General features: G+C 43.3%; 2 protein-coding genes across 2 annotated transcripts in view; both read left to right on the top strand.

Moving 5' to 3' along the window:
- Window positions 1–12,563, top strand: part of LOC143422531 (leucine-rich repeat, immunoglobulin-like domain and transmembrane domain-containing protein 2) — a 238,939-nt gene extending 226,376 nt beyond the window's left edge. Inside the window, exon 2 of the mRNA XM_076893258.1 lies at window positions 12,539–12,563. The gene's annotated coding sequence lies outside the window, so the exon portion shown is untranslated. The remainder of the gene's footprint in view (window positions 1–12,538) is intronic.
- The window catches only part of LOC143422556 (icarapin-like), a 54,571-nt gene that overhangs the window by 15,092 nt on the left and 26,176 nt on the right, over window positions 1–13,303 (top strand). The gene's annotated exons all lie outside the window — the stretch shown is intronic.

Raw genomic sequence — 13,303 nt, 5'->3', positions numbered from 1 at the left:
GAATGCCGCGCCATTTTCATCTCTGGTAAATGTCCGCTCGTGCCCTCGTATTTTCGCGGATAGAAGGCTTTCTCGCCGTTATTACTATCGAACACGAATACTTTTTTACTAAATAATACTTTTTCATTAAATAGTAACGAAAGGAACACGCGAATACAAAGAATTATAATTTCTATGGTAGAAAATATCGTAATTTCTCTAACGATGTACGAAGTTTTATGATCGTCTAAGTAGATCGGAAAGATCGTAGTCGGACAAGTCGAAGAAATACGCATTTCAGCCGCGAACTTTTCAGTTCAGCTTGGTATAAACGTGTAACAGCGTCGACGTGTGTCGCGATTGAAAATAACCGTAAAATGTTATAACAAATATGTGTCCTTATCGTAAAACAATGTCAGGATAAATAAACGAATGTGATTTATGTACGCGGATACTGGATACGCTGAATTAATGATTCATTTATCAAGTAAATTGAATAATATATCGTACTTATATTGTACTTGCGTATTTTCCAAGTGTTGACCATCTCTGTCAGCGCGAGGCTAATAACGACGCGCCATTGAATTTATTTGACAAATGGAACATTACCGCAATAAGTCCACCTCGCGTCGCTATAAATCACAACTGTCGTTCATCTATTCCTCATCTGTATTTTATTAAGAATAAGCCTGCGTCGTTCCCTTTGCATTCCATCTTTTTGTCGTGCACATTTTTAATCACAGAATACCCAACAGTGCCTCTATTCGAACAGGAGACTCCCATCGAATCCTCTCTAAATACCTTCGCCACTGTTTAGGATCATGCTCGCATTTTTCACGGACGCAACAATTCGTAAATTAAAACTTCGCTTCGCCAGACTCGACATCGAGTCATATTTATCACCGTTGCTAAATACGCGCGCAACGCGACCGGTTCTCCGATCAATTTCTAGCGGAGCCTCTTTCGCGCGTGTTCATTTGTTTGCCCGGATTGGTGCTCGATTGACTTTACGCGCGCCACGCGTTTTCGCAATCCGTTTTCTAATTCGATTTCGCGCGATATTTCACGTTTCAGAGCGTCGATCAGGTGTTTCTGGTACTTGGCGCCGGTACGGAAAATCGCTGGCGTACGCGCGCTGGACCAGCGAATCGCGGCAGTCGGATTAAATCGTCGTGCCGTTTAGCGAATTATGCGCGGGGATCGGGTTAACTTACGGCGGCGCGTAATCGCGTATCAGGTTCACGGTGAATTTTTAAAATTCAATTCACGCGCGTCCTGATCGCGATGGAATACGATACGCGTCCGCAGTCTCTGTTCCGCGGCTAAATACCTATATAATATTAATATACCCGGCGATTAACGAATTGATACACTCCGATCGAACGGCTCCCGTTCCCTGCGCCCTCGCGATCGCGATTTATTTAACAGCACCGCAGGTATTATCGACGATATTCGAAAAAACGTTCCGCCTGCAATTTTCAAACGAAATTCGATTATTTAAATCATCCGGCGTTCGCTTCATCTTGGTCTTCTTCCTACCAACCTTCCCTCCATGCAATATCTACACGCATTTGAATTGGAATTCTTAAATCGTACCAGTACGGCTTGCATCGTCTGATATTATTCTTCCGACTCACCCGGTTCTTCCCTCGTCTCTCGCGTGTTTTCTTTCCATTTTTACGCCACGCTTTCGTCACTATAATCATGAATAGACGTTTCTCCGCTCGAAATCGGCCAATCGAATTGAATCACAAATCCCCGATTCAGCCCTCGCTCCCTTTATTTTATCCACGCTGTTTTTAATTATACCAAGCAGCAAAAAACCATCATAAATTTTCATACATTAATACCACGAACAGATTTGATCGTTCTACTCGTTCCATCGTCCCGTTTCCTCTCTAATCAAGAGATTAGAGTCCTCGCAACGTCAACCACGCCCATAAATTTTTCCACCGATTCGTTTCTTGGATTTCCACTTCTTTTTTTTTTGGCATTCTCTTATCCGCTCAGCTTATCCTTCTCCAGCTTCTCCTTTAATTGCGAGCGGGCGAACCCCGCTAGACCAGCTCGTAGGCAACTCGTATCTCTGTCCGAGCGCGAAGAAGTTCATTGTACCGTTCCTGGCGCGTTACGCCACGGTTGGCCGTGCAGAGACCTCGCGGAACGTGTCGACGCGCTGCCGTGGCCGGTCGCATTCCAAGATGAGAGTTGGCAGAGGTAAAGAAGTGGAACGACTGCCAATTATCGACAGGCGGCTAGCGGAAGCGCGCACGTTGAAGGACTTCGCCGTGGATCGGGGCGAATCGCGCGAGAACTCGTTTCCACGCGTTGCGCGCCGGTTCTCCAATCGGTTCTCCAATCGGTCCTCCGCGTACGCGCGAGCGTACAGTCGCGCGTCTCATTTATGCATCTACGCGCGGTCGCGTCGAATCCGCATGCAACGCAGGACGCAAGTTCAAAGTTCCCTGCTTTCTCGTCTTCGTGCGGGATTTTCACGGTTTTATCGTGAAAGTTTATGCGAGAGACGTACGACGCGTACGAACGAGAGCGGTAATGATTCCGACCCCATCGGCCTCGCTGAAACGAACGCACGCCACGGCTGTGTCCGTTTCGAAGCGGCTCTATCTACCACCGTGTGGCCGTCCGTTTAAAACCAGCCGTATCTACTGCGCAACCGTCCAATTAGATGCGCATCTATCCGCTGCAATCACTTTTTATTGGACGACCGCTGCCGCGCATTCTTGTTAGCGGATCCGACAGACCGAAATCGTTCCACGCGTCTCTCTGTGTTTATGAAAAATTCATTGCGCTCGTTGTAAAATGGTGTCTTGTTAGTTTGCTTATCTCCTCGGCTTTCTGTCGTTTTGCGTTCGTTACGGTATACGAGAGTAGCTTCGATGCGAGATAAGAGAAACGGACTCTGAGGATGATAGAATCTGTCTTTAAAAATGTTTAAACGGTCCACGATAAAATTTCGACAGCGTCATGGAGGACAGATTCCTTTCAATCACTCGCCTCAATTTCAAAGTTGCGTATCATTTTTTTTTCCGTACGTGCACCAAGATTTCGTCGGATAAGGTTTCGTTTAACACAGCTTTGGCACAACGCCGCGTGTACACGAGTTTTTGTACACACAGAGACACGAGCTACACAAAGCTGGCCGCCTATTCACGGATCGCTCGTACACGGTGCTCGTAACCACGCGTTGCGTGTGTGTACGTTTGATTTAGTTACGCGTCCCGCGCATGTGTTTAATGCAGTTGCACGTGTGATATGTTTGCGCATCACGTGTACGTGTAGCTTCTTGCGTCTTCGCGACTCAGCGAGGGTAACGAGCGTAACGAGGACAGAGGGATGTCCCCTCACGGTCAACCGTATATCCTTTCGAGCGGCAGCGGAGCCGCGTGTGTGCACTTCCTACTGTGCGTCACGTTACGTACATGCATAACTGAAAATGAATTTCATTATGATAATCCTTCTTTATTACTCGCGGCGCGCTGACAAAATGCAATATTCATGAACCCGTCGCATGCGCGATATAACCGTGCACGCGTTTAATGACCATCGCGGACACGATCGCGGGCGAAAGTATCGCGTCCACTGGGATTTTCATTATTTCGGGATAATTGTTTCCTGCTGTTTGCCAGGCGTTTTCCTTGCGCCCACGCGGCTTTCTTAATTGGCTCTCGATGATTTAGGCGCCGGAAAATACAGGACCGTCCTTTAAGGGGTGTTTTTCTGATTTATACCGCGGAACATCGTAATGCAATCGAGTGGACGTCGCGTGACCGCGTCCATCCTTTTCGCGCGACGGAACGAAATTCGCGAAAAAAGCGGAGGGTATCAAAAGAATTCATTTTTATATCGTCGGAATTATTTTTCGTCGCACGGCGCGCGTGAAATCGTATCATTTCGAATATTTTCATGCGATATAAATTTTAATAATTATTACATGTATCGCGTCAGCGAGAGGACACAAATTTGACTGTACTTTATTTGATAATTTACACCGATCTCTCTGCTGCCGCGGAATGAGAGGGCTGCTATGTTACCGTTATTTTGGAATAATTTTATTTTGCGGTTCGCGAACAATTTTTCTTATCTCCACCGGGTTTAGCTGCTTTGACAAATAGCCATAGATCATAGAACATGTATGACGTATGAAATACAATGCTATACGCAAGTAATATTACGCAATGCTGCTGAAATTGCTCTTGGGCATTTTTTATTCTGTTGCTTCCATGTTGGACGAATGAAATTATTACGAAACTACTTTTCACATAGAACGTTAGCTCATTTGCACAATATCCGTTTAAACAACGGGAGATTTGTGTTGCGATTATGTTTATTAAATGTACACACCCTTTCAAAAGCATTATAACATGAAACTTTGAACAAACCTTTATTAACACAATCGCTGTTATTGTCAGAAAGCACTCAATGCTACATTCTGTCACAATATTTTCTAAATATTTACTATAATTAAACGCGTCTAATACGGATTCTTCGAGCACAGATAGCAACCCAATAACATAGATTGATCTACTTATTTGAACTAGAACAATTCTGCCTTAAGGACACGACTGACGTACAAGTTGGAAACTAGTGAAAGTAAATCTTAAGGACTTGCGTAATATTACTCGATCAAATCTTGGGTACGTACGTACACGATCAATTTTTCCAATCTATTCTTAAACACGTACCAGACGCGGGGGAGAAAGAAAAATTCAAGCTGTAATTTCTTGTTCCTCAGAAATTCGTACGAATCCGTTTTATTCCTTAAGTGTAAGTAGTACTTAGTCCCGAGTAAATTTCCACTGCGACATTTTACTTTCCTTCTAATTACTATTTCACATTTAACGTCCCCGTTTTACCATCCACATAACATTATAGTAATCCCGTAGTATAGGTCATGCAATATCGTTCCACGTACTCTATACCTGGTCGCATGAATATGCTTTTAATGCTGGACGAGACTTCTTAGTGGCTCTCCTTAATTTACCCTCTGACGTAATAACACGACAAATAGTCAGCTCGTACAATTCGAAATTAGCTTATAAAATTAGGACAATGCGTAGTTAAATACGGTACTATTGAATACACCCTCAATTTTAAATGAAACTGAGAATTCCTCGTTTTAATTTATATCGCAATGTTATATGATAATACTAAGAACAATTAATTTTTCCGTTCTTCCTTCATTCGCAACGTACTTAATTGAAGGATAATCTTACAGCAAATAGTTCGTCTGCAGCATTGTTTGGTTGGAACCCTATTTCTAAGATGTCTTGAGTCAACGTGGAATACGTGGGAATTTTTATTAACATCGAAATTCTGCTTTATTTGCCCATTAAACAAATGGAAAGATAATATGAATTTATAGGAGTAGACATTTTCCTAGGAATGACAACGAAATTGAAATAAACGTTCCTCCGTGTTTCGATTTTAATCCCCTTATAATAAGTAAATATTCGATTCGAGGGAAATTTTCATTCCTGATGCTTCAATTCAGATAAATGTTTCTTTAGTACCTACCACTCAAAGCAATGATTTTCTTGCATCAACGTAAAATTTCGCTCGCACTGGTACACGTATTTCAATGTACCATTTCTCTGCCTCTTACAGCTTCCAAGATATTAAACCAAGTACCTGTATTTACTGCCTTTAAGTCCGAGAGTGATAGTTACCCCTTAGAAATAAGAACTTTTTAAAAATATATAGGCATGACTAAGGGGTGTTTGAGCTTTCAAGGGATTCAGAGATAGCTGGTACAGTCTCTAGATTTAGAGTATAATATATTTAACAATATCTTAGAAGCTCTCACGTCTGACTCTGACCTCTTAATTCTCAATACTTTTTAAAACCTCTGCACTCGGATATCCTCTTCGAGGGGGACACCTGAACTTTTCTATTGAAACAAAAATGTTCTATCGCTATTTTAACAATAGTTTCTATTGCTAACGTCCAAGAAAGATCTGAATGCTAAGGGTTAATAATAACTCCAACCCTCGTCTTACTCTTCACCGCGTTTATTTCCCCCAAAAGCCAGCAGGCGTTTCTCGCCTCCACCAATTAGCCTCTTGCGCCGAAAAATATCATCCTCTCGGCTTTCCTTTCTCAAGACACAGAATTCCTTGCATTCGTTATAGCAACACGATTTATGGTGGACCACTTCACCAGATTTAGCTTTTTTTGGTCACTCCAGGAGGTCACACCCCTCTATAAATCTCGTCACCCTTCCACCCAACATGGCTGTCGAGCATGCAAGCCCTAAACCTCTAAATCTTCGCCTTTTCTCTACAAATATTCCAAGAATACACGTCGATTATTCATTTCAAAACCTATCCGCGCGGCAAAGTCGTCTCGTTAACACTGTATCCACGTGTCAACGAAATCTTCCATCGCCATAAGTTTTAATATCCCCGATCCCACGTGAAACCCTACACAAGATCGTCAGCCAGCTTCGCAGATCCTTCGCGGAGCACGTAAACGTAGGTCAATTTCCCTTCTCGTGTAATTAACGAGCCCTCGAGCACAAAGGGCCGACAACACTCGCAGTCTGAACGTTACGTTACACGCGACTACTTCCAAGTTATTACGTCTTTGGCATCAAGCACGTACTCGCGGTACGTCTACCCGCGCGCTCGCTATTTCGATTTCAAGTTTCATAATGCGCCGCGGCGCATTGTCGACGCCGTTATCACCTCAACCTTTACCTTCCCTGGCCTGCAGCCGGCTGTTCGCCGTCCGCGCCGCCGCTTGTCAACCCTGTATCTTTCCACCATCGCGAGCGGAAAGTGGAACTTGCCCGCGGAACGGATCCAGCGGGCCGCGTACGGATGAAAATGGTTCAACCACTTACCTCCGCAGAGATTTCATATTTTTTCCCGTAGCAGCCTTGCCGGGGCTCGCGTTCCTGCTGGGAATATAATTTTCTTTTCTGTTCCCCTTTTTTCCAGCCCTCGCTGCACCCCGCTCGCAGCCGACGATTTTCTGCGCGTTCGAATCCGCGGGCGTTCACCCTCTTTTTAAGAACGAAATACGAGGTGCAAATTTTTGATTAGCTGCGAGCTGATTCCATGTAATTGAACGCGAGGTTGTATGGTAGGCGTAAATTGACCTGTTAGGAAGTGATGTTGCGTTTTTGTAATGTTTCGTTTGGAATTTCTTTTTTTTTTTTGTTGGTTTCAACTTTTTAGAAATGATTTTTTTATAGTGAGTAAGGAAATGGATTAATTTTTTTAATTATTACTACTTATTCGTAACGTTTATATTTGTGTTGATGAGCGTTAATAGTAATAAAATATTAATTGTCTACTTTTGTGGTCAAGAGGGTGAACAGAGTTAATTTAAGGGTGTTACGTATACAAGTTAATTGGAAATACGAGTAGCAAATAAATGAATTAATGAAGTTAGTTAGTATTTGCATCATGTTAACGTGTAAATTGCAAATGAATATATATAGATAAGTTTGCAATATCGTCAGAGAAATAATTTGAGGAAAATTGTGGAGATGAAATTTTATCTCATTGTAACTCGTGTTACTTATCAGCAAATATATCGTTATACGCTAGACTAATATTATCACATTATTACGGAAGGCACATTAACGTGAAATAAAAATGAAGAGAGTAATGAAACAGAGTAACGTTACTTTTCGAAAGGTATGAGTTACCTTTTATTTAAAAAAAAAAAAGACTTACTCACGATCAAAGGAGAGTTAATCTCCGTATGCATATGCATTTTACCAAAGTAATTCTCTGCTCTTTGTAAACTACGCCGCTTAGGCAACTTTGTATCGGTAATTGAAATACCGTGCGTGGAGTTATTTTCAAACGCTTAAGAAAATGGAATCTCGCGTAGCCTGCAGTAACCACCGTTTCCATTTTCGAAGGTGGAGCTCATCGGTGCCTAAGGTATTACGCGAAATTTATGAATTCTAAAAGCGGCTTATGAATATTTAAAAATCGCGTTACATAAGTACACTGTTACAATGGTGTCTCGGAATTGCAAATCCTCTGATTGTGACTGTTTGTAGCTTTTAATGTAAAATCGTGCAACGATCCCTTCTGCTCGCAACATGCGAGCGTATCATTTTTCACCTCGCGAGGAGAGAACAGGTTCGAATAATCATATCCCGATAAGAAAGCGTACTTCATGGAATACCTACGAACCCACTACATTTACAAACACAGCTCTAACGTAAACATTATTCATCTTTAAGAAAAAATAATTCAATCATGCGTACAACGTTTCTAACGATCTATTTGCTCAACCAGTTAATCACGGAATTTTATTTTAAATGTCCCTTACACGTCGAACGCAGGGACAATGGTTTTGTTATAAATTTCAAGGAAAAACGTAAAGCCAAACGAGAAGAGATTGGCGTTTCGTTGATCGAAACGTTAATTATGAGTGTAATAATTTTTCCAATCGAGAGGACCATTCGAACTGATGAAACGCATCAGCTATCGAGCTGAAAACCGGAACGATCACACGATGGCCGTAAAGAGTTAATGCAAGCGGCTCGGAAAATGCTCGCGCTGCGACTGGTATGCAGTATAGTCAGGAAACCAAGCAAGGTTCCAGGTGGATGGTAAATGCCAGTGGTCGAGATTTACACGCGTAGGTCATGTGTGCTATGAATCACGCACGATTACGGAAAACTTGTTTCTTCAGCTGCGCCAAGAAGGCCACCGTCCACGATCTCGAGACGCTCGTTCGTCGCGTATTCAGTCGACACGCGCGCCGCGAATTGTCTTCGCGTCATTTCGTTAAAAGCAGACATTTGTCGTCGGATAACAGGTCGAATAACTTGTCACGCGTTAAATCGCGCACACCGTTTTGTCCCTGATGTAATTTAAAAAAGGTGATGCGAAGAAAAAACGATAAAAAGTCGTCTTTGCAATATGGTTCAATTTTCTTTGGGTGGGCGAGAGTGACATTTTCGATACAATGGTAAAATAATTTATGATTTTTAATAACAGCACGCGTAATCAACAGTGATGGATCTAAATGACATTGATAGACGGGAGACAGGATGCTCTCATAAAACACGATTGAATGTGACATGTTTTAAAACGTTTCGTATGAATATTTAAAAGTCGGATTTTCGGTTCTACGGAGAGATTAGAAAGTTCACTTTGTACGGGACGCAAAAGAAATTATGCATCGACTAATGGAGTTGGAAGGTTTCACCGCAGAAACGAATTCAACGAAGGAAACGGGGGAATCTATTTAAGTCCAAGGAGAACGTTGCACCGCTGGAAAATGCTTATTTACTTGTAACGAAAGATAATTATAACGAAGCAGAACTAGTTCGTTATTTGTTGCCGCGTCGCGTCGTTTTATTGCGTTAAAAACAATTACGCTTATAGGCTTCCGGTAGGGAACGACGTGCCTCGGATTCTGCGACATTGCACAGGCTCCGAAACAGCGAGTGTCTAAATACTCCTTTTTGGGGACACCGCAACAGAGCATCGCACTTTAAATGTTGAGTTTCATTCAGATTAACTCGCATCCGAGTTAAGTTTCCCTTTCCGAGTACCAAAGTCAATGAGGTAATTGAAATGTTGTGTTTCGCTGCTCGGCCACTTTGCGAGCAATTTTTCTGTCGATGGATTAAACATACTTTAATATCGAGTGCCGACGACTGTTTTCGCTGGTCTGTCGGTGCGAGGGTAATCGCGTTGAATTAAATGCGATATTTCCAGCTTGTGGATGGTTGAAATTAAAAAAAAAATTGGAATAATTGGAAACGTGAAAATTCCTAAATTTGATAACACGAATACTCGAAGGTGTAAAGATTCGAATGTGACGTCGAGAAATGATAAATATTCAAATTTGAAAATTCGAAAATTTGAATAACCTGAAATACAAGGAGAAAGAAATTCGGAAAATTGGGTGCGCATTGCCAATATCGACTCGAAAAGCACGCGTCGTTGCTCGAAAAATTCATTGATTTGGGATATATGACATAATAAAATTTAATTGGACGTCGCAAGTATTCAATCCGCTTAATTATTACCTCTCACTTATTTAATTCAGGAAGTGGAGCATAAACTCATGCAAACTTTATTTCTACACGCACTATTTACCGAATAAATATTTAAACAAACACGACTATCCATTCAGACTCAGCCCACGCAACATGCGCAAGGTACGAAAGTTAAATTAAATTGCTCGATGCAACCAACAATCGAACCAAACGTGCTGATAAAAAAAAAAAAATGAAAAGTACAGCGCGATTTTAACGTAACCCGCGATAAACTGACGGAACGAAAGGCACAGGTACTTAAAGTAACGTAAGGTCCACTTATGATCATTATATATTCGCATCGATTTCCATAAAGCCTTCTCTGGAACGTTCGTTGCACTCTACGATTTCCTGCAGTTGGCAATTGCGACGACTTGATACACTGTGGTATAAATTCAATGGGAATATCCACGAGTACGCGCGCGCTCTTACATGAGCACTCGCATTATGCGTATACCTAGTTATATCCTATAACGTTCAAGCTCGTCACGAGCCACATCAATTTTATGCCTTCAACGAAATTTCGAAACGAGTCTTCCTCATTCGAATGTATCTTCTTCCTATACCTACATAACGACACCCCATTAAATCCCACAACACTGATCATTTCACTTAATCAATCATATTCCCTCCTCGAAGATAGTCCAAATTAAAATTCTCATTTCCCTACAGATTCGCACACTAGCGTCTCGTTATAGCCCACAATACTAATTTTTTTCTCTTGCGCGCCGCATCAATCTTATTTTTTCGTCGATGAGCACCGTACAAGACTTTCCTGGACCAAGACGGACCATAAATTAACGAAAAGCAGAGGTCCACGCGGGAAGTAAATATCGGGATCGTCTTTTTATCAACGCAAACCAGAGTCGCCATGGCACGGGCGAAAATAAACCGGGTGGTCGTAAACTAAACCCTCGAGTAGCGACATGACTGATGTCGTCGTGGTTCAGAACCGCGGGGTTGCACTCTGCCGCAGAGTCTCTTCCCCGCAATAAAAGAATCGCGCGACTCGCCGCTAACAGTGTGTGTTTCATTAATAATTTAAAGAGCCTCGCAAAGGGACGTTCGCGCACGGCGAAACGTCCACGGTTCCTTTTTTTCGTGTCCGCTTAAGGACTCGAAATAAATTGGTGGAACAGAATCGATCCCTTCGAACTGCGAACGACTCGTGCGGAAGTTCGTGTCTGACTCGACCCGTCATAATCTACTGCTGCGGTTCGAAGCACGACTCTGCGAATTGACGCGGTTGCGAATGGGTTAAAGCATGCTTACCTTGATTTCTGAAGAGGTTTACGAGCACGGGTTATTTCGACCCTGGCTATACCTATCCGGGGTCATGTGTACGGTAAGGGAAGGTATCATCCGCTTAATTGCCGGCTATTAATTCAAGTGGTTGTGTCAATGGTTATAGCTGTGTAGCGCACGCTAAGAGGTTCATCCTAATATTGGCGCAGGCCCTAGGCTACTGTCATCGAGGAGCTGTATCGTTCCCGTATAGCCAGCGTATGTATCCGTTGTATACGACGCGTTACGTTGATGCCTCGCCTATAATTACTGTAATTACCCGGTGTCCAAAAGCAGACGCCCCGCGTTCAAACGACCGGATTGATAAGCGTCCCGCCAATTAAACATCCCGCGCTCAGTCCAGGGAGAATTTAACGAATCTCTGTGCAACGTAGTAGCGGAGCGAGATACCTGGTCTCTCTCTTGCAATTACGTGGCGTCGTTGTCGGTGGTGAGAAGATTTTCAATCTTTAACGTCGAATTTTTTAATTGCTCGCTGCGATTCGAAGGCCTCGAAATGAGTAATTGAAGAGGACGAGACGATAAGTATCTTGGAGGATTGTATCGTCGACATACGAAAGCTTACAGAAATTTCGTTCTATCCTAACAAATTTTTGACATGAGACCACAAGGAAGGTTAAGGGTCGTCAGTTTTAAATCCTCTGACAACGTATCGACTCCAAAAGGAGAATCGTGTCGCAGTTTGAACACAAGACTACTGCAGGAACCTTTGATCGGCACGCATTAGACGCAACCTTCCAAAAATCGAGCGTGTTTTTATTTCTACCATCAGCCTGCAAGAACACGGAACAACGAAATTGCGGTGACGTACACCGGCTACGATATACGTATATCTGTATATATCTACGCGGGGTGCGCCAAAACTCGTCGATGTAAAACGAAGAAGCGGAAGAAGGGGACCAGCTACGGTGGGGCGGGGCGGGAAAAACGAACGCGAAGAAAGGGAAGGGAAATATCAATTTTTGCTCAGGGCACGGACCTCACGGAACAGAAATGGAGTTTTGCCAAGGCTGGAGCCGCGCTGGAAATGCCACCGTCTATTTTATTCCGCAGTCAATGGCACTCGGCACCTACTCTCGCCCGTACCTCTACACCCTGTTTCCCTTTTTGCAGGCATCGCATTAAACCTGCCTAATGCCACTTGAGAAAGGGAGTGGAAGAGAAAGACGAAGGCTGGAAGGAATACGAGCGAGAAGGATGAGAAAGGGAAATAAAGAGGAGCGAGAAAGAGAGTGAGAGAGAAGAGAGTGCCACGTCCGATAAATCGATCCCTGTTCAAATTTCTCAAGGGAATCCAGGGACCCGTGTACACCTGGGAGAGCGTAAGGAAACGAAAAAAAGAAAAAAGGAGAGGAAACCGCGGGGGGAGAACGCGTCGAAGAATCGAGGGGGTCGATCGCGTGGCAATCTAACGCCATATTCGGGATAGGCGTGCAGATTTACCGGGTAAAGCGTTCCGCCCGTATAAATGGTCGGCGATAAACTGCTTAGGGGCGGAAGTTCGCCGGAAGTTGCTAAACTTAACGCGCTCGCCCCCGCGAACGGTTGTACTCGGAGAAATTAAGTTTAATGCTCGGTGATAATTTCGAGACTCTTGTTAGAGTCGCTCCGCGGGAGACCTCTTGAATTAATGATGACCGTGCGGCAATTTTGTTAACAATGAGCTTCTTTCGCGCGGCACCGCGGTTTATGAGAATTACAAGCGTGGGAATTGGCAGCGACCGCGTGGTATCCAACCGAGAATTAACGGAATATTTTCCTCGCCCCTCGGATACGGTTGTAATGAACCATGCGGAAATTGGCACGGATACGATTGTAAAAACCGTCCCGTTTATTCGAAGGGAGAATTACGTACGTCGGGTACAAAAAAAATGATTGCGCGATGCATGTGCAGTGCGCAGCGTACTTGATTACATGTTGTCAGATTTTTTAAATACAGATTTCGGTCTCTCTATATCTGTCATTGTTCTTGCAGGATTCACG

This window comes from Xylocopa sonorina, chromosome 3 (genome assembly GCF_050948175.1).
Source record: "Xylocopa sonorina isolate GNS202 chromosome 3, iyXylSono1_principal, whole genome shotgun sequence".
Lineage (NCBI taxonomy): Eukaryota > Metazoa > Arthropoda > Insecta > Hymenoptera > Apidae > Xylocopa > Xylocopa sonorina.
This window is presented reverse-complemented; position numbering and strand designations above follow the sequence as displayed.